Genomic DNA, 22,652 nt, shown 5'->3' with positions numbered 1-22,652 from the left:
AAATTATTTTATTTTCAGGAGGGCTTTGCTTTTTAAGAATTTTGATTCATCATTTTCTCTTTCAATCACTAATGAGGTTACTAGGCATTATAATAATGAGGTACCAATGCACTTAAATTTTATTTTCATCGCTTATTTAGACTTGTTTCTTGTTTTGTTTATCTTAGATTTTTTTTTCTGGACTGCAGAGAAGTAATGAAGAAAAAATTACTTTTGTTTCCATGATCTATACAGCACATATATGAAGATATCAGGGCTTCTTGTTAAAAATAGTTACTCTATAAATAAATGAGGTATTTCACTGCCCTCAGAAGGCCAGAAACTCATATGGCTAAGACAGCTTTGGGAAAAAAAAAAAGACACATGATGTTTAACAGAAAATGATGTCTGCTGAGGTTTGGAAGACAAAATTATGACTTCCAAAGACTGGTGTTCAGTAAGGTGAAACCATAGTCAAAGTTGAATAGAGGGAGGTAAAAAAACAAACAAACATACCAAAAAACATTCATAGGTCAGCCCTTATATAATTATGTACACAATCTAAAACAAAGAATAGTATTGCCATTCAGACAAACCTCAGTAAATAAAGTTGCCTTGTCCTATCCCAGATCTTCCAATTAAACTGTGAAAGTTAAATGTTAAATACTACTAGATCATCTAAACAAAATTTGATTATATACCACCCCCATTTTTGCTCTGAGTTACTTTTTTCATGAATAGAATCTGTCCTACTGAGTATAGTGGTGCATTATCTTTAATCCATTTTTAAAGGTAAAGACTTTTAAGGTTATTGTTAATTAGAGAAAGGTCCAAAGTCTTCTTAACTTAAAGATTTGGATGTCTCTCTGCAGTTAAGCAAATTTACCTGTCTGGATTAATATAAACATTTGAGAATGAGACTCGCTTATCCCACTGGGCTTCCATCATTTAACTGGAGTGTATTTCTGGGCAGGAAACAAGATAAACTTCCTTCATACAAATAATGATTATCATCACCAATGGAAACACAATTATGAATGAAACTAGAGGGGGGATCTGTTATTCTCTGTTAATTTCTCACAGAATTACAAAATCACTGCAGGGTGTAAACTAAATGTGAAAGAATGTCAACAGTAGCGTTGAAAGGACAGCATCAAGGAGAAGGAAAACGTCAAGGGCATTCTTCACTTAGTAAACTCCTTTATAAATTGCTTCACATCTAGAAATGAGGCAATTCAACAACAGTCTTTAATTATTTGTGAGAAACCTGATCATGGGATATTTTGATCTTCACAAGCTACACAATAGATACACATTCAACACAATTAACACAGTACAGCTCTCATTTAGTTTACCAAAAAATATCTACGATGTCACAAATAAGCAAATTTCACCTATGCCTTGACTTTCCACCCTTTAAAGGCACAAAATTCTGTGGAGTCTTTCTTGATGTTGATGAACTCCATTTGGCTTACGCTAACAGGTTTTATGCTTTCTCCTTTTCTTATATACTTTCAGTGAGAAGTGAACCCACGATGACTTATTTGTTAGTGTACATTTCTCTTTCAGGGTCATGACTGTCTTTTAAATTAATAGCCCATGCAGATTGCTCAGTGCTATCCAGCCACGGAGAACTGGTTTTACCCTCTCTTTGCTTTCAACACTACATTGAAAACATACATATATCTTAGCAAATATTTTTCTGTGCATCCTCATTTTCAATGCTCAGTGGCAAAAATTGCTTCATAACACAAATCAAAATTCAAGTGTAATAAGAAAGCACTGAGCCAGCTGTAGTTCCAGAGCTTTTCTCCGTAAATATTTATCCAGTCTAGTATGCATCGCTGAATGAATTTCTCATTATTTCATGTCATCGCTATTTCTTGAAAAACAAAAATGATCAACTACAAGATGTGGGCTTATGCACTGGAAGAAGTATAGCAAGACAACAGTATGCCTCTAGCTCTTGCACCTAAAATGAAAGATCCAATGACCCTCTCATTCTTACCCCAACTTAAAGGGCTTAAGCCAACATTTATTTAACAGCAAGAACTTTAATAAAAATACAGGAAATTGTAACTGGAAGTCTCATGCAAAATTCTGAAGAAGGAAAATTAATATAATATTCTTGTCCCAGATATTTCTCATGAATGATGGACTCATATTCTTCCCCTCTGAATGGATGTATGTTTTTGCTTTGACATTTATTTACATACTTCTGAAACTACAGTTATAATGTTCCTCTTGGTTTAATGAGGCATATATGGAAACTGGATTTTATCTGACCACACTAGAATAGATGACTTGCATTAATTTGCACAGACAAATGTTAAGTAGCTTTTCCTCTCCAAACCATTCTGTGAATCAAAGAATTTGGATCGACCTGAAAAGATGATTTTTGAGTGAATTTCCTTCCATCGTATTATTCATAAATTAAAAGCAGATGTTTTGTGTTGATTGAAGAAAAAAACAACGAATATTAAAAAAAATGTACTGTAGATTTTTTTCTGGAGTTTCACAACAATTCTTTAAATATTCACTGCTATAGATACTAAAACATCTAACTGAATATGTTTTTTCAACAAATTTCTCTCTATGGTCTACTCTTAACCATAGTGGTCATGCTACTAATCAGATTGATTGTTACTTATAAAGTCTGTAACTTGAGTTAGAGAGAGGGAGGTGACTACAATGGCCATGAAAATGTTTACATTAATGTTATCTAATTATTGCCAAAGAGTAGGAATCTGTAGAAAAGAATAATTTCTGAAATGTTCCTTACTGCTCCACAGTGCTTTGAGATGAACTGCGGGTTTCTTCACAGACCAGTAAAAAATAAGACAATAGGTAAAATGATTATGCTTGAGTATCTAGGTTTTTATTGTCTTTTCAAGTATACGTTCAGCTTTTCAGTAGCATTATTTGTCATACAACATTAAAATGCTACCTTTTTCTTAACTGCATGTATAATAAAATAAAATGGACAGTTCTCATTTAAATAAAAATTACCTTGCAAAGAGAACGAGAAGAATGCTAAGAATGAAACAGCCTCTAAAATAAAGTGCTCTCTTAAAACACTTTTTATGAACATCTAGAGACCAAGAAACCATAAACCACAGTTCCCACAGCCAATCTGAATTTGTTTTTATGAGGCATTGTTCAGTGAAAGTAGAAATCTGCAAGAACTTTCAAGTCTACTATTATGTTCATCCACACTCTGATATATGGTTTGCTTTCATAAACAATCATTATTTTACCAAAAAGGATCAAAACTATTATTTCACGGAGAGTCATTCTGAATCAGATATACCAGCCTTTCATCAATCAAAAATTTAATTTTGATCTGTCTGCACTGTCCAAATGCCTTTTTGAGTTGTTAAACCATGAAACTTTTTTTTATTTTATTAACATTATTTTTTGTGAACAGTTGATTCCAACCAGTTAACAAAAATGCATGAACAGAAACCTATTTCCCTTTGAATGGTGTTTATGCAGAGTAAGAGTTTTAGTTTTATTAGAAACAAAAATGAATAACTTAATCAAATTTCTCTTAAAACCTAGGAAATTTACTAATATTATCCAAAACTGGCTCAGACACCCAAGGTCTAGCATCCAAAGGTCTAGCTGCACTTACTCATCACCTGTTTCATGTACAAAGGCAAAACCAAAACTTTGCTTTTGAGCTCTCATATCCTACAGAAATATGGAATTTTTTATATGTGACATCTTTCCCCTGCTTACTTGCAACATTTAAAACTAAAATAATAGTTTCAATTATTTTAAACTGTTCCTTTACCCTTAGGATTTCAAAGTCATGCCATCAGCAACAGCACTGGGACAACACAAGGTTCTACATTGTGAACGTGTTGTGGAATGTGTACTGAAGCAATGCTAGCCTTGCCAAAATTAATAAAGAAACATATGGCTGGCCAGCACCCAGTGTTGCCAGAATACACATAGGAGGATGCACTGAGTTAGTCCCAAACATTGCCAAAGTCCAGATAAGCCAAGATACACGAGCACATTTACACCTGGATTCAGAGACCATAGCAGTAAATATTTGGGGTTTGGAACCTTCCTTAAGCCTCACCAGCTTTACCTAATTTCAGACTTTTGAAATGAAAAGGTGAAAAATTTCAGGAAAGTAACTGGAACACAAAACCTCCATCCCCACCCTAAAACCTTCACACTGCTGTCAAATCATATTTAGTTTGTAAAGGTCGCGAAGAGCTGTATTAGATCACATTTGTAGCCTTCTTGCTTAAACACATGCTCCACCACTAAGTTCCCTGAACTCATACTTTTAAATCTGGAGCAGCAATCTCTTCTTCTCTAAAATTCGCTCTCATACTGAGTAATCATGGTCCCAAACACGACTAACTTCATACAGTAGAACACGTTGGTACACTAACTGGAGTGCATCATGTGAGGATAAGAATATATGTGCAGATCTAATATATGCATGCAAATCCCATTCCAGTAAAACATTCAGGAACATCTTGCTACCATCTACTCCTAGTGCTGCATACAGAGAGGGAACCATGAGGCTGTCCCCACACTCCTTTTGGAAATAGTGGATTGCTGTCACAAACAATTGAGCAAAGAATAGCTTTTTAAAACCATCTTGCTGGCTGATCTCAATTAGGATGCTTAACACTTTATATAAACAGTTACTCGAGACCACAGTGATTGCTAATTTGGGGTCTGGATGGAATTTTTCCCCCTCTTTAGGCAAGGAATTTTTTTATCTCCTCTTCCAAAAGGCAAGATTTGTTGCACTTGCTCAAATCTTGCACATCTCATCTACATAATCTTCTGTCTTTGCTGCACTTCTAGACATTGCACAGTTTCCTACCTCTAGCATGCTGCCTAGTGTACTGAAGGCTGAAGTGGTTTTATCTAACTAATGGCTTGTATAGGCATAAGGTATAGCTTTATATATGTATATCTGCATTTCAGTTGAGGTCTTGAGGTGTACTCAAAACTAAGACATTGTCAAAACTAAGACATAAAGGCTAGATTGGATATTTTATGTTGTCACCTTGGCTATGACACCTTAGTAGATAGACAGGTACTGTAACTAGTTACTACTACTTTTTACTCAGATTTACACTGCCAGCTGTTAGCAGCATATTTCTGCTCCTTATTTGAGACAACTCTCCTGCCTTACAGTTGCAGTGACTTTTGGGATTTGTGAAACTTCTTTCCTAAGCCGATGGAAATATACCTAAGCTCCAGGTATATCATTTCTGTTACTTACTTTTTTATAACATTCTTTGAATCAGAAGTGTATCACTGAAGAAGAGGCAACTCAAATATGACAGATTTGAAAATTACTTTAGACAACTTAATGTATTTAATAGTTTTCTGAATTAATTTCTGTCTGACTGTATTGCCACTTCCAGTTCAACATATAGGGGGCATAGGGAGTATAGGACGGAGTATAAATAAACACATTTAAAATCCCCTGCTTAGTTATAGTAAAACAAATACAAATTGGATTCAAAGGGAGTGGGAAGAGACTTAATGGAAATACTACTTCCTCCTCCCATGTTTCCAGACAAAATGAAACAGCCCAAACAAAATGCTAATGAACCTATATTGATCTTCTCCATTAAGGGGAGAGAGACACAGTTTCTACGATTCAAAAGGAAATAAAGATTGCACAGAGTGATTGGATAGTGCCAAATATCATGTAAAATAAAATGTGCAGTGTTCCAAAACTTATAAAATAGTAACAGAAACATTCTAATATAATGTATAATTAGGAGACAAAGATCAGGGCTTTAGAGTGAGAAATTAGTCTACCAGGGGTTCAAGCAGGATTAACACAATGAAATATGACATATCTGTTAATTTCCTTGCTGGTGTTTTATAACACCTCAGAAGTCCCATACCTATAGTTAGAATCTCCAGCCCCATTAGTAATATGCTAAGTCATTAGAGAATTTTTTAAGTAAATGTGGAGACTGAATTTTTATTTATTTAGAAAGAGGCTTTCAATTACCATTAAGTGCATTGTTGCTCTTAAGAAAGCTCAAATCTTTAAGCCTATATTCTTGAACTGAGGTCCTCATTACTCTGTAGCTTTCCAAAACATCTGCTTACTCCCTAGAGTATTATAACCTTTTCATTAAAGGATTTCAGAATGGGAATGATTGCATTTGATGGCTATCCTCATAGCCACTGAGTTACAAAAGACATCTAAAAAACTTTGTGTTATTTATAGGAATTACTCTTGAAATTATCTCATTAGAATTACTGAGATGTGTTGGGAGAGCTTGCATGGCTGGCTGGGAAGGTGAAGAGGCCAGGTTGCATTTTGTGCTAAGGAGATCATTGAATGCATGGAGCTTGGCCTTGGGACAGGTGATGAGCTTGGACGTAAGGGTCAGAGGAGATGCCAGTGCAGGTCACATTGTGGTATGCTTCTGCTACAAACCACCTAACTGAGAAGAGGAAGTAGATGGAAGCTTTCGTTAGAAAACTGGAGGAAAGTGGTACTTAACAACCCGCATGTATGCTGGAAGGGCAACATAGCTGGGCACAGTAAATAAATCCAGGACATTCCTGAAGAGTGCTGATGACATCTGCTTGACACAGATGATGGATCAGCTGACTGGGGGAGATGGTCTACTGGACTTGCTACTCACAAACAAAGAAGAACTGGTAGGAGATGTGGGGGTCAAGGGCAGTCTTGACTGCAGTAACCATGAGACTGTGGGGTTTAAAAGCCTGGGAGAAGCAACCAAGACAAATAATTACAACACTGGACTTCAGAATAATTTGGCTTGCTCAGAGGTCTGCTTGACAGTATCCTAGACAAAGAGGCACAGGTTGATCTTCAGGGACAACCTCCTCACAGCACAAGAACTGTCTATTCCAGTGTGCAGAAAGTCAAGCAAGCATGGCAGAATGCCAGCATGGGTGTACAGGGAATTCCTGAAGAAGTTCAAATGCAAAAAGGAAATATAGAGAAGGTGGAAGTGGGACACACTACCTAGAAGGAATACAAGTTGAAACGCCATACTTAACTTCAAGAAAGATGAAGAGGATCCGGGAAACTACAGGCTGGTCAACCTCATTCAGTACCTGGAAAGGTCATGGAAACCATTTTCAAGTACAAGAAGGACAAGAAAGGGATTGCGAACAGACAGTATGTGATTACCAAGGGTGAACTGTGTCTGAACAACCCAACTACCTTCCATGATGAGATGCCTTTCCATGTGGACAAGGGGAGAGCAGTGGATGTTGTTTACCTTGACTTTAGCAAGCACTTCAGCATGGTCTCCCACAGTATCCTTTTAGCTTAACTGGTCAGTTATGCACTGGAAAACAGTGCCACCCCTTTTTGACATGCCACAGAAGTGAACTGACAGGAGCTTTCTGAAGTTCAACAAAAACAAATACGAAGTCCTGCATCTGGGATGGAATAACTCGTGCACCAATAAAGGCTGGGGACTGATTGGCTAGAAAGCAGCTTTGCAGAAAGGGAACTGGGGTTCCTGGTGGACAAAAAGTTGAACACGAGAGCAGTGTGCCCTTGCAGCAAAGAAGGTCAAAGGTATATTGGACCATATTAGAAAACATATAGCCTGAAGGCTGAGGGAAGTGATTCTTTTCCTTTGTTTGACACTTGTGAGACCACATCTGGGGCACCATGTCCAGTTTTGGGCTCCCCACTACAAGAATGACACAGACTTACTGGGGCAAATCCAGTGGAGGGCCCCCCATGATGATCAGGAGGCTGAAGCATGTAACATGCAAAGAGAGGCTGAGCAAGCTGGGTGGTTTGTTCAGCCTTAAGAAAAGAAGGCTTTGGGTGGATATCAGAGACAGAAATAGAAAGAAGTTGTAAAATGGGAAATTTTGATCAGAGAAGGAAAGACTTTTCACCATGAGGTGAGGTATTGTCAAATACTGGACAGGTTGTGCAGAGAAGTTGAGTCTCTATCCTTAGACATATTCAAAACTCAACTGGACAAGGCAGAGCAACCTGCTCTAACTGGTTCTGCTTCGAACAGGGATTGGGCTCAAAGACTTCTGGAGGTCCCTTCCAATCTAAATTATGCTATGGCCCTTCATACATAGTTTCAGAACACAAAAGCCTAACCAGCAGTATAACCAATGCCGTAGCAAAATTATTCTGTAGCAATAAAACTTTTGCTTACAGGAATGCAAGACACCTCAACTTGGAATTAAACTGTGGGATCTAACTCATCAGCAGCACCAAATTTAGCTTATGTGTTTTCAGATGCTACTACTACAGCCCCCTTCTCTCCCCTATGACAGAGGATGCCATGCTGAGAGCAAGGACATCAGAACCAAATAGGTGTTGATTTGCTGTCATTACTGTCATGTAAAAATTGTAATTTCCTTCCTGACTAAATACAGTGCTATGCCTTGAACTGAAAAAAAAGACTTGCATTAGCAATAAATATTTCATGGATCACACTGAGATACATAAAAAAAAACAAACCATGATTTGAGTTCCACTCTGTTAGGCCATGAATACATGAGGACAAAGTCCCTGCTCTGAGGATCTCACCTATTAATCTAAAATAAAATGGCAAGAAGAGAGAATGGAGAGTAGAGGATGAAAGTAATAGCTAAATGGGCATATATGATAGGAGCAAGTGGGAAAAATTGCCTACAGTTAAGCTTGTCCAAGGCTCTCCTGTTGTGTTTGGTTCATTTATTATAATTATGTAAAATTCATTAATTCAGGCAGGAACTGACCCTGAGTAGTTTTCTTCATGCTTTTTTAGAACACTCCAGCAAGATAGTTCACCCATTTCTGAGAGCTAAATTAATTAAAACAAAAGCTAGAACAAACCAATAACATTTTTGAAATACTTAATTGAAAAGCTTATACATAGACACCTACAATTTGTCACCTAGATTTAGATGGCTTGAATTTGGACTTGAATCCCACTCCCTCTCTGTCAGTGAAAATCTGTTCAGTTTTGGTCAAATTATAAACCCATTAATAATCTCATATTGCACAAACCACACAAAGGACTTGTTAGAATCCAGAAGCTAAATTATCTGATGTTTGTCCACACTGTGCATGGTCTCATCTATAACTACTGATGTCTCCAGGGCTGTCTCCTCATCTTGTCTCCTCAACTGCAGCACCAAGCATAATAAGTTGAACAATCAAGGAGGCTATGCTCTCAAAACACCCTTCCCTGGCATAAAGCTAAAAATGAGACCACTGCCTGAATATTCTGCAGAAAAGCCTGAATATTCTGCAGAAAAGTGAGAACTAGGGGTTGTGACAGAGGAAGAAAAAAGTGTGCAGGTATATAAAAATAGAGGACCAGATTAGTCAGTGTTAAATGGGCAGAAATGTCCCTAATCAGTAAGGTACATTTCTTTAAAGAAATTGTAACAGAACTCCAAAGGACCTTGGTCTTTTTATGCTTTGGATTCCCATGTCACAGTATCCATAGCAGCTGGAACACAGAGGGATGAACAGTTTACTCCTGCTACTTGTTACACCACTGTCTGAAGCTGCAGCAATTTGTGACATTGGTCCAAAAAATGCTGATGACCCTGATTCATTATCAACTTGATTATAGCTGATCATGTTGTAGATCATTTTCTAATAAGCTAAAAATATGCAGCATTTTATTGATCTGAAGTACGCACACCCCTTTGTGAGCAGGATGGTATGGTTACGTACTCACTCAGGAGTTAGTCAGAAATACTGCCTATGCATATGCAACTTTATGGCCTCTTTGACACTTCCATCATAATATTTTAGTTATGAGTCTCATTATATTTCTTCCCCAAAGCTTTTGGTTGCATTTAGCAAATGGATTATTATTCAAGGTTTTCTTTTGTTTTCCTTATTCAGTGTTTGACCCCCTACCTTCTTTAGCACACATTATTCAAACCTTGCGTTGAATCTAAAATTATTTTCTTCAGCACTGTTTCCATGGTGTTTTTGCTACAGTAAATGAATGCTTGACAAACACAAATTCCTGAGATTTAAGTGATTTAATTACTCTCATTTTTCAGTTCGAAAAATTAATCACAGTGATATTGAGGTGCCCACTAATTTGGGTTAGTTTGGATCACTAGAGACCTGATTTCTTCATAGCATACAACATTGTCCTAGTTCAGAGCAGTCCTAATTGATTTTATTTACAATTGAAAACCCAGTTATTCTGCAAATCTGACCCCAGTTTTTCATGATGTATCTAGAAAGTAGGAAACATAGTTACCACAAGGGTATTTTATACACTGAATGAAAAATAAATTTCTGAAATTCAGGTGTGTGTTCCAGGAATTTTCTTTCTCTTCCCTCCAGACTTTACCATGCTTTACAGCTTTCCCATAGGAGTTACTTAGTTTATCACGTCTCTCACTTTTTACTCTCCTTGCTTTCTGCTCTGTAGGCTACTTTCTCCTAAGAGATGGTATAACTGATATAGATATCTGAGCAATTGTTCCCAACTGGTACTCAGCTTTGAAATCTGCCACTTCTGTTTGAGAATGGAAAAAGGGAATATGCTCCTGAAAACTGATCTCATTTTTCCACTTATCAGTTGATCTAATGAAAGATACTACTTCTAACATGGCTGCATTAACGATGGTATCATCCTGTTTCACCTTCATCAGTCCAATCTCAGTTGTTACACATCTTCAAACCTGGAACAAATGAATCAGGCATCCTACAGGAAGTATTTTCTCTCAATGCAGCTTCAGAGAAGCAGGCACTAAGGCAAGGCTTCTATTAAAAGAAGTTTGTGATCACAAAACTGAAGACTGTATTATCATTCACATGTGCAGACAACCTTATTTTTGACATTTCCTATTTCTAAACATTTGATTTGGAAAACTCAGTGATGTTCTCCTACTACAGTTTTTTAAAAAAGTATTTTTATATTTACACAAAACCCCCACATATATAGTAGAAAGTATATGCACACCTAAACACACATTTAGCCTGCATATTTATATTGACTAGCTGTGATAATCAAATCTCACTGAATCATCTGGAAGTATTTTTTAAAAGAATACTTTAGTATTGTCATTCACATTAATGAATGATTATGAGGCATAATGTCTTTTGAATGAATATTAATGTGAACAGCAAAAGGTTGAAGCTAGAAAGAAAGTCAAAGTACACTGATTAGTATAAACAAGCAGCAGCTTTCTCAAAGAAAAGATCAAACTTCCTGCTTCTACCAGGTGCATGTATTCCTGCTAGATAGGAACTAGTGAAGCCAGCTGACAGCCAGCTACCTACTAGTCTCACCTGAATTTGTACTTTATTTGCTTCCCCCCACACCTTCCTCTGCTTCGACATACTTGGTATTCTGTCATATATGGAGCTGTTTGGACTTCTTGGACTTCTCTTCTGAGTACTCAGGCCTGGCAGATCCAGACTTCTTTATTTCTCCTTTTCTCACACACAGACCCTTGTGTCTTCTCCATAGCCATACATTTAACCATCCCACTGGTGCCTAAGTCATGGCTGGGTGGGAAGGGTGCACTGCTGCCCAAGCCGAGAGCCCTCTCCTCCCAAACGCCACGGGAAATCTTCGCTGGTACCATGGCACAGGTGGCTAACGATACCACCTAGCAGCTATTGTACTTCTTTTTTTCTGCTAGAATAAACAGACTGGAGCTTGAGGAAAAGGGAAGGAGGAAGAAAACCCCCCAATAACTACACATTGAGGTATGGCAAAGGCTGAAGAGGAGGGGATTTCTTTCATTAAATGTTTCCCCTCTGTGTCCTGCAACACGCATAAAATACCATCTGCAGTGTTCAGTTTGGCAGAATTTTGACCTCTGGTGAACCCTGAGGCTCCAAGTGTGTTTAGTTACTGATATTTATTGAGTGGGATAGCAACCAGGGGTGAAAGGGTTGTAACCACCACTGTATTCTTGTGTATACACATGATAGTGATTTGTTGATTAGGCTGGGAAAGATTAAGCTGCTCCATGAAAGGTGAGCAAGCCAGAAGAGGAGGAGGATAAATAAGAGGATGTAAATCCCAGTTATACAAAGTAAGAGTGTATTGTTTGAGATCCGCCTAGATGTCTGCAACCAGCACACATCCCTTAGGCATGCTGGTGCTGAAATTCTGGTTTGTGGAGTCTGAAGCTGGCTGAAGTTAGTTTGATGGGAAACACTTGCAGATCAGTATGAAAACAAGATGAATGATCAGAAAAAACTGATAACTTTCAGACATAGGACGTCTGTCAATCCTCTAGCTAAGAAATATTTCAAGATGTATTTTAATTGCTGTATATTGTAAGTAATCCTACATTTTGGGGCAATAATCTGAGACAACTAGTCAACTTTCCTGAATCTCCCTCATCTCAGGAGCCAGGCAAAGCCAATGATTTACTGAAATTGAGCATATTTAAGAAGCAACCCAAAACACGTCATGTAATTTTCTCTAGTAAATGCTAATTATTACATCATTAATTAATTCCTAGATGTTTTGAGTCACAGACATCAAGGGCTCTCTTCACAGTAGACAGAGTATTTCACAGCCTGGAAACTCATTAAAAATCTTCTGCAAACCTGTGTTCCTTAAAAGTGGACTTGAAAGACAGGATAGCGCCAGTTTGCTGCATTTGGATCATAGGATAACTCTATAGTCAGGGGAAGAGCCGCTGAAGACTGAACCCAGCGTTCCAAGCTGATAATGAGGACATTTCAAATACCAGTCTGATACACACCTGGCTGTAGAACTAGAAACATATAATAAAAGATAGTCAGAGAGCCACTGTATATTGGACCACTATTATGGAATCATTTGTAAGTGAAAAAAGACACTTTAAAGTCTATCAGGAATTTTACAGAAAGTTAGTAAAGTGATTTTTCTTTTTCTTTTTTTTCTCTCCACAGGTGTAACATAATGAGACAGACTGGAACCAGAGAGGATTTAAGCTGCTACATTTCATATTAACCGAATCTCAGTATGGCAATATTTTGGAGGTGGGAAAATGAAACTTAAGATATAGCAAACACCAATTTCTCAAAAAAGAAATGTGAAAGCATAGCTTTCAAAGGGACTTTTTTCCACACCTAATGCCCAGAAATGGTGTTATGAGAGGATACAGAAAATTATTGCTTGGGAGGGAACAGTGGTCCTATCCTCCCTTGTGTATGTGAAATAACAAAAAACTCAGTTTGAAGCAGAGCAATAAATTTGCGTCATTTATTTGACGTCTGGAACAGGGCAACATACAGGCAAGATGTTCAATTAGAATGAAAAAGGATCTTAGTTGGAATAGAATTATTCTCTGCATTAATCATTTACAATCAGAAAACTTGGCTCACTTTCACAGGAGGCAGAGGTTTTGCTGTAGCTGGACACCAGAGAGGGGAAAAAACAGAAGGCTGAGAGTTCACCCACCCACTTTCTAGCAGAGGTGCATGTTCCTGTAAGGTTTGTGGGATTCACACTGGTATATTATGATAACAACCTCAGCAAAAGATGAGCTGAAGCTGACCTGAAGCTGAGCTTTAGCTGAAGTTGCAGATTCTGCAAGGTATAATTGGGTGAAATGCGATATACAGAAATTCAGACTAAACAGTTTAACAGTGCCTTCTAACCTTATTAAAAATACGGGACAGATAGTTAGGTCTGATTTAGGCTTCTCCAAATCAGGTGTTTAAGCCTGAGCTTGTCATCCTAGGCTCTCTCCATAGTCAATGAAAGGAAATCGACACCTCTGAAAGGAATTTGATCTCATTCTAGAGAAAGTCATCTAAGAGTAAGATTAATTACTCTCTGGAATCCTAATCTCTGCTGACTTTACAAGAAGCTAGGAAACTAGCTGAGACTTACACAACTAAGCTTTGGATGTCTACAGGCTTGGCAGATTAATCTCTCTTTTCAAGTCCTCCTCCGCCCCGAGTTTGTGTTTGAAAATGTAAGGAAGCGCTTCCATGTTTGCTATGGAAACCTGTATGGCCTTAGAGAGGTTAAAAACAAGCAGAAAGCCTGTTCCTGTTCCTTCTAAATTTAATGTGTTTTGGTGCATCTTTTTTTCTGATATCATTACAATATATATGCAAACTGTAAATCTATTATGTAATTCCAACAGCTGAAAGAGGAGAGTACCACTATTTTCACACGTATGTCAAATGAATAACCCACACTAATGAAATCTTAAGAATCCAATATAAGAGATGCACAAAAAAAAAAGAGAAAAAATCAGGAAATTAGAGGAGTGGAGAGATAAAATGTCTGATAGCGGTTTTTTTGACAGAAATGGAATTTTTCTTTGGAATATACAATCATTTATGGTTTGCATGTGGTCAGCAATACTGGAATGTTTCAGTTTTTATTTTCCTTATTTTTAATTATCTGTTAATGATTTTAATATATGCTTGGTATTGTTATGCCCCCTCCTGCAGAGAGATGGATTTAACTGAGATGTATTTCATTAGTAAAAAAAATCCTAAAAGCCTAGAAAGGGATGTGCATTACATGTTAGCAAGTAATATGCCTCTGCCTGCATCAGAAATTAAATAATTCCAAGGAGGAAAGAGGATTTGTGACTATCTTTTGTCTCATCCAGCTTTCTGCTTATTTGGGCCACGTGGGTTTCAGTCTCCAGCGTCCTGTTCTGGACACTGTTCTTACACAACTCTGGTATGAGTCCTGTTGTTGGAAGGACTAACTAGAAGTATTTTTTGCTTTTTGACACAGATGTGGTAGGTTTTAAAGTTCTTCTACTGTGTTCATGTCCACCAAAAACAAAAAGAAGGTTTTTTTTTTTTTTTTTAAGAGGTGATGATCATTGGACATCACTACACTTAGGACTGCAATACAATTAGTCTAAAGATTGTTAACAAAAGAATAATACAAGTACATCATAACTGTACACATATGTGTAACAGGTGACTACAGAATTACTGGATAAATAACCAAACCCAAGATCCAAATATAAGCATTCTTTCAGATGTGATACGGGTAATGCAGGCAAAGAAGAGATCAGTTCAGAAAAAGAATGGGCACACACAGTTCTGTAGGCCTAGCCACAAGGTAAGCAAATTTTCCATGGTAACCAGCGTATGTAACATTAATAGTTGTAACAGATGGAGAATTATTAATGTTTCAAAAATAGGGACCCTAAAATAAAGTTGGGCTCATAATCAAATCTGATAAAAAGAAATTTCATTATAAATAAATATATCAGGTTGTCAAAACAGAATGCAAAAAAGCAGATACAGGAGATGATACAAGTTCCTAGTCAGACACTGTCCTGTCTCAGCTTCTGAGGTCTCCCCAAAAATCAGTTGTGTTGGTAACATATTGTGCTTGTTTTGATTGCTTTTCTGTTATTTGTTAGATAACAATTATTATTTTAAAATGTAACATAGTCCTTGATATAATGTTAAGTTGTGCAAAACAGAATCTAGTCTGGAGGCCAAACACCTGCCTTTTTCTTTAAACATAATTTTATCGTGTAACAGACCTACCTGAACTTTTCTGCATCTGCACCTGTTAATCAGATAGGGCTGCATTCTCCTTTTTCACTGATCCCTAAAAAGAGGCAAACTAGCCTATTACAGTGAATTTCTATAAAAGAGTGAATTTTCAGCCTGTAACCAGATCAGCTTGCATGATTCCTCATTCATGCATACAGATCATTTACTTTAATAGCATTAATAGCATGTGGAAAACATAATGAAAAACAACATTATAAATGGAACAATTATTTACGTGTAGGAGAAATTCTCTGATAGTATTATACAACTTGAGATCACTCATTTGTTTATTTGTTTATTCAGACAGTTATCAGCACATGCAAAAAAATCAGATTATGATTGAACATGTTCTGAAATGTTATATAATAAGCCTCATTTTATTCTAATTCTTATTACAGACTGGGAAAACAACTCAAAATGCCAACAATACAAATCATGAGCCTCTCAGCTGTAGTAGTCTTTTTATGCCCTGTATTAATTAGGTAAACTTAAATGTTGCTAAATATTACTCAGCTTAAATATTTTAAAGACTCAAAATGGTTTTCAGTATTGCCATAGTCCCTATACTAAAGTTAACATTTTTACTGTACAAATAAAATACTGTATTTGAATGATTACTATACAGTACTAGCAGGAGCTAAAAGCACTTTAAAGTTTATGGTCTTATTTCATAGAAACTTATGTGTGGATGACTGTCAGACATTATGGCATTTTATTACATCAGAACAAGAAGAGAAAAAGAGATTCTGAAATGTAAATTTGACAACTTGTTGGAAATTACCACTGCTGCTTTGATTTTTCAAATTATCTGTCTTGTTGCAAATGTAAAACCTTCAAGGTAAGTTCAGAAATATTAAAGACAATGTTGTATGCTTTTGAAGTTTGAGTTCTCCATGGTCTAGTCTAAAGATACCACCCTATGCCTTATTGTTGTCTGTTTAAATCTTTCATAAAGGATTAACTTGCAGTGTCAAGGCCACTGGCTAACATCCATTTTGACACTGATGAAATTACCTGGAATGATGCAGAGTCTCCCAAGGAACACTCTGTCACAAGTAATGAAATATGAAGTGGCAAAAAATAAAATAAAATTAAATAAATTAAATTAAAATAAAATAAAATAAATAAAATAAAAATAAATCTGTCTCTGCATAACAGAGCAAAGGAAGAGAAAGGTAAAAAAAACAAGAACAGAACAAAAATTCCCAAAACACACAGAAAACCTGCACACTTTGAGAAGTATGCGCAAGCATATATTTTCCTCCAAAGTAATCTTGGAATTCCACGGAAGTAAGATTTGCCAACAGACAAGGTTTGGAACTATATTCAAACAGCATTTTGGCATTATGGTCATTGTATAATATTCTAGAAAGGCAGAGCAATAGATTATGAATGATTCTTGCCAAGTTAAAGATGGAAAAGAACAACATTCAAGATCATTTCCCCCTTGCCAATACTTGAGTAAGCATATTTGGCTTTCTCATGTCTCTCTACAAAAGCAGTGTTTCCTTAAAATGAAGCTGAGTATGCCAACAGGCATTATACTTGCAAAAATGATCGATAACTGATTCGTCTGATTTCATTAGACAGATGCTCATAACTGCATGCAAGTCCAGATGAAAAAACTCCACTGCAGTCAATGGGCTTCCAGTAACTCCAGAGGCCTTTGGATCAAGCCATATGGATTAGCCTTCTCGGAAGCCCTAACGTCACACTCTCAGGAGTGCTCAAGGAACTTGAGGGACTTACCTAGCTAGGAAAGTTACACGTATATAAAACAAGATATGGGTATAAATCAGTACAATTATACCAGCATAATCTCAGCACTACGGACAATTGTATTCCAGTATAGGAATCCCTTTTTTGATATAGTTCATGAGATGAGAATGCTATGTGAAACCAAGTAAAACCCACTCTCGCACTAGAATAGTATAAGAAGGATGGGGGAGAGGTATTATACCAGTACAATTAGCAAAGTTTTCTGGGGACAAGAATGCGCTCCAGAGAAAAGCAAACCTGTGCTGTTGACCTTCAATTCAACTGCTGAGAGTTTTGCCCACCCTTCACAGACTTATATAAGAATGCAGTGAACAGATTCAAAAAATGCAAGATACTTTTTATGCAGTCCTTTCTCTTCCCTAGTCATTTATGTGCCTCACTTAAAGGATTATCATCATTATCATTTCAAAGGCCTATATCAGCCCTTTATCATTGCTTTAATCATTTACAGAAATCCTAGAGCTTGAAGTTTCCTAGTTGCTAGTAACTGAGTACACATCTTACTGTAACCTCTGAGAACTCTCCTTGCAACTTGCCATTCATTCGTTTACTTTTGAACATTCAGTGGCTCTTTTCCTTTCCAACACCTGTACTAAAATAGATTTGTCATACTGAAATATTAATTTTGGTCATTTTAAGGTTCAATTGTGAGTTTTTAGTTTTTTTAATAATCAAACTACTTCTCACGTTTTTGGTACTGACTTACTGGTTCCCTTAGATCCTTGAAAACAATTGTGACCACTGGGAAACATGAGCAAGTGTGAAGCAGAGCAAGTCATCAGCTGCTGCTAATAAAAACGTAATTCAGACACATACTAAGTATAATGTGAAACTACTGAAGAAAAAAAAAATCATGGTTTCATCTGTTTCACTCCTTTCATTTATTTTCCTTCCAGGAAGCGGATTTTATGCTATCACTTCAAAAAGCAGAACTAATCAACAATATTTAGAGAGACTAATGTGACAGGTCTAAAGGCAGACTTTTGTCTATAGTTCTACTTGAAAATATTATTCACAGCATGAAAAATATGAATCAGGATGAAAAAATACTGTTTAATTAAATAGTAAGAAGAAATCACAAGCCATATATTTATGCCTAACAAATACACACTTTGGATACTACCAATACAACACTGTGAACTTAAAAACTCTTAACCACCTGATAAGCCTCTTACTATCCTGAAGTTTGCTTCTCCGTACCACTGACATATGATTTAGATAGAAAAACAAAGATAATTCCTGGGACCTTTACGAATATGGGCATTACATTACAGGGACCTCAAAGAGCTCTACTTATTCCAGTTATTAATCAAAATACCCAGTGACTCACAGCATTGTCCACAAAACATGATTTTGCCTAGAGCTGCCAACATCATTATCAGGGATACTGAAGTACACTGGATTAAATGTTTTCTACTTATTTAAAATCCTTTTCGCACTTCACTCAAACACAAAGGGTATCTCAATTTTTAACATAAGTGATGTTGATTTCCACTAAAGGGTAATATGTAAGTGAATTTAAACCATGAAACAAGAATTTCACGCTACATTACTATATATTTATTTCTAAAGAAACTTCGGCAAATGAGTTATGACCAAACTGCTATGTTTCAAAGAGGGCTGATGATTTTAAGACTCCTTCATTTTAAGGTGCCTCAAGTTGAGTATGGGTCATGGAGTCTTCATTCACCATTATTAGCATGTTTGAAAATGTCTCAGATTCAACACCCAGCTGAATGCCTGTAACCCTCTCTCAGACCACTATCCACACACAGGAGCAATAACTGCTCAGACTAATCAAAGAAACAGTGATGTACAATTAGGTTCTCAAACATAAGTGTGCTTTCACTTTGAGAAGAATACTATCTTCATAATGTAAAAAATGACCTCCATTCAGTGCTCCAGCAAAAAAACCCCCTTAGAATAGACATGAATTATACGTGAATCCATTTATCCTTATTCAACAACTGACCCCTCCAGTCTTGTTTAACCAAGCATTTTTAGTGTTACATATCATCTTGCTCTGAAATCTATACCACCACCACCACCACCACCACCACCACCACCAAAGTCATTAAACTGTTGCAATTTACACAGAAAAGAAAATGGTGTCTTGGAAAAAAAAATCCTGGCATCCCCCTTTTTCCCAGCCTCCAAAGAATCTTCTAACCTCACCTAAGACCATCAAAGGAAGTGTTTTTTTCACTGATGAATGTTAAATTCCCTCAAATTAACATTCATCAGTGAAATGAGACCATTCCAGAGTAACCAGCATATAACTTCAATTCATGTCTTAAGTTACCATAGTTAATTGCTTGGACAACTGAGTCACCGAAAGCTGCGTACCCTACAGATGCTTGTCCCAGGCTGTACCACCTTTGAGTCACTGCACAGCATGCCCTTTAGAAGCCGTGCAGTTGAAATCAAATAAACGCTGCATCTCAAAATGAACAGCCAATTGGCAGGGGACAGAAACATCCAGTTGTCAGAGAAAAACATTTTTCACAGAGCAGCTTCTCTATCATCATTCTCTCTGTCCTAAGCCACAAGTGAGACCTATAAAACACCTTCAACAGATGAGCCTGGAAACTAAAAAACATTATTACACTGGACAGTAAAAGTTATGGACTGAATAAAGATATTGCTCATTCCATTTTTTCCTGTGGTGCACTGCCAACTACCCCTGAACATTTCATGGGCATACACTTACCCATTTCTGTCACTTCCATACAGCAGAATGATCTTGCTACCACTCCTTTATTAACATTCCCCCTTTTTGAGAAACTGCCAGCTTCCCCTGTCTCTCAGATTGCTTTACTGATTGACATAACTAAACTAAACACAACAGTTTCTAATTTGGGGTATTTTGATGAACTTAAAATCATCTCCTTTGCAAAATATATAGGCATTATACCTAACTACATTTAAATGAATTAGCTTGGGCTCAGGTGCAAATACAGAAAAATGTTTGAAACAAAATGCTTCCATTTTATTTTTTTGATTGAGGGCCTCCATTCGAGAAACTGTGCGGAAAATTACTGGGAGCTGAGAATGCTTGGAAACTCTGAAAATGAGAGTTCCTTATTTATTACAGTTGGTAGTCATCTTTAGAACTATTTAACTATGTTCTGAAAATGACATTTCATATGAGAACAAGTAAAATGCCTGAATCCCTATTATCAAAAAAAGCAAAAAAAACCATGCAGCACCAGCTGTCTCCAGACAAATTCAGATACAAAGTAATAACTTTCTCTCTGCAGCACCTGTATTCAATTTCTAAGGTACATCTGTCATTTTATTTTAACAAACTCTAACAAGATCGGTTCACCACCATCTGTGTCTCCCTACCTTGCAAGCAATTCAGGATGCATCGCTTTAAAAAAATACCATTCAAAGCAAAGCAAAACAAAGCCAAGCAGAACAACTGCAAAAGATTAGAGACGACATTTTGAAGTTCATTGCATCTTACAATAAATATCTCCACAAACTATAATTGTAGGACCTGTTGCGTTCAACTGTAGGTGAGTTATGAAACGACGAGGCTACACAGCGCTCGCAAGGGGCTACCCGGTCCCCCTTTAGTTACATCTATGTTGTAGCATCACAGAGCTAAACTTGCCGGAGAGGGTCAGAAGCTTTAGAAATTCCATGGTGCTCGCACACGCTTTCCTTTAGTCATTCCTTACTACAAAAGAGATCTTTAAGGTGAAGGATAATCAAAGTTTATACTCCTCGAGTATCCATGGAATAGAAAGCTAACAGCCAGAGGAATCATAGTATTTCCATAGCAATGTAACAGCAATCTCCAGTCAATAATACTGCTGTCATAGATATCTGGCTGACCCTAAACAGTACAGAAAAGAAAAAGCACAAAATGTGCATACTGCAAAGTTGCCTAGGCATGTTTTTCTAAATTTCCACTTAAGAATGAAGGTTATCAATGAATGTGCATCAAAGTATAATTATTTACCTATAAGTAAATATATACAGATAAACCTACAAATCTCATTGGATTCAGTTTCCCAGCTTTGTATCACTAAAATTCTGCTTTGATCTAAGTCCTTCACACATGGTATCAAATCACATCACCCAGAACAGCAGCAGTTTGGAAACACAGTAATGTGTGGCATTAGAAGCAGAATTTCTAATGCAGAAATTAGGACCAAGGGAGAGACAGCACATTAATTCAGTATTAAATGGAGCCAATTTAGAGGAAAGAAACAAAGCAAAACAAAACAGAAAAAAAAAAGAAAATGATCAGATCAGAGCCAAGAACTGTGGATTTATTTCAGTCCCTCTGTAGTCAAATAAAGCTTTTCTTTTTCCTCATTTCTACATTCAAAACTTCCTATCTGTAAAGGAAAATGTGAGTTGTCTAATTATAAAACTGGCATCTTAAAGCTTGGAGGCACCTCCTTCTATCTAAACACTAAAGTTTAGTTTGTAAACCAGATCATTTTTTGTTCCAGTCTACCATTGGTTATGAATGTCAGTAAGTCACAGATTGAAATCATATATAAGCACTTATGTATAACTGCATCCTATCTATATTACGGAGAAAGTTGCAGTTATGAACCAATATTTGGTATTTCTTTTGAACCCTTGGTAAGTGCCAAGTGTCAGACCTAGTGACAGACACAAGGGTAAAAAGTCCAAATTGTTCCTACAGAGTCAGTACATAAGAACACAGCAGACTCAAAGAAACGAAGCCTACAGAGACAAGGGATTATGGAAAACACTTAGCAAATCAATCAAGGCCCATGAATATAGCAAAGGCAAGAGACTCTGGCACTTAGTGCCAGGTTAATGGCAGTGAAACAGGCAGCAATTTGAAATGATGAGTAATGGATGGGGTATAATAGCCTTCTAGGAGTTATATGCTAGAATGTAATGAAATCATAGACTCTTCCAAACAGCAGCAGGGATTAGTGATAGGACAGGACTGTCTGTGTTACTGGGGCTTAACAGATTGTGCTCAAGAACTACACAAAGTAAAAAAAAAAGAAAACAGTGTCCTAGCATAAAATTCATGGTCCAAGACTTGGCAGCATTGCCTGGAGTTCTTAATGGTAGCAAATATTTGCAAAATAAAAGAAATAGGAGACCTCTGAACCATAACAGAGCAATGTCCTCATACTCTAATCTACTCTTCTGCATATCATTATGTGATTTTTTTTCTCTCTGTTCACAAAGACTCTATCTATACTTTAATTTTTAAAGCCTCCTTAACTCCTTAACATACCTCCTTAACAATTTGTTTATCCTCTATAAGTAGCTAAAAAGAAAGTTATTCTCAGTTAGTTGACACCAGACCACTGATTACACTATTATAAGGGCTAAATTATATCACAAGAAACACATGAAAAAGCAGCATGCTAGCTATAAACATATGCATTCACATCAACATTTAGCACAGGGGACTGGA

At 36.8% G+C, this 22,652-nt stretch overlaps 1 protein-coding gene across 1 annotated transcript in view; it reads right to left on the bottom strand.

The window, feature by feature from the left end:
• The window catches only part of GPC6 (glypican 6), a 527,815-nt gene that overhangs the window by 461,046 nt on the left and 44,117 nt on the right, over positions 1-22,652 (bottom strand). The window lies entirely within an intron of this gene.

Source organism: Apteryx rowi, unplaced genomic scaffold, assembly GCF_003343035.1.
Source record: "Apteryx rowi isolate R43461 unplaced genomic scaffold, aptRow1 scaffold_209, whole genome shotgun sequence".
Lineage (NCBI taxonomy): Eukaryota > Metazoa > Chordata > Aves > Apterygiformes > Apterygidae > Apteryx > Apteryx rowi.
This window is presented reverse-complemented; position numbering and strand designations above follow the sequence as displayed.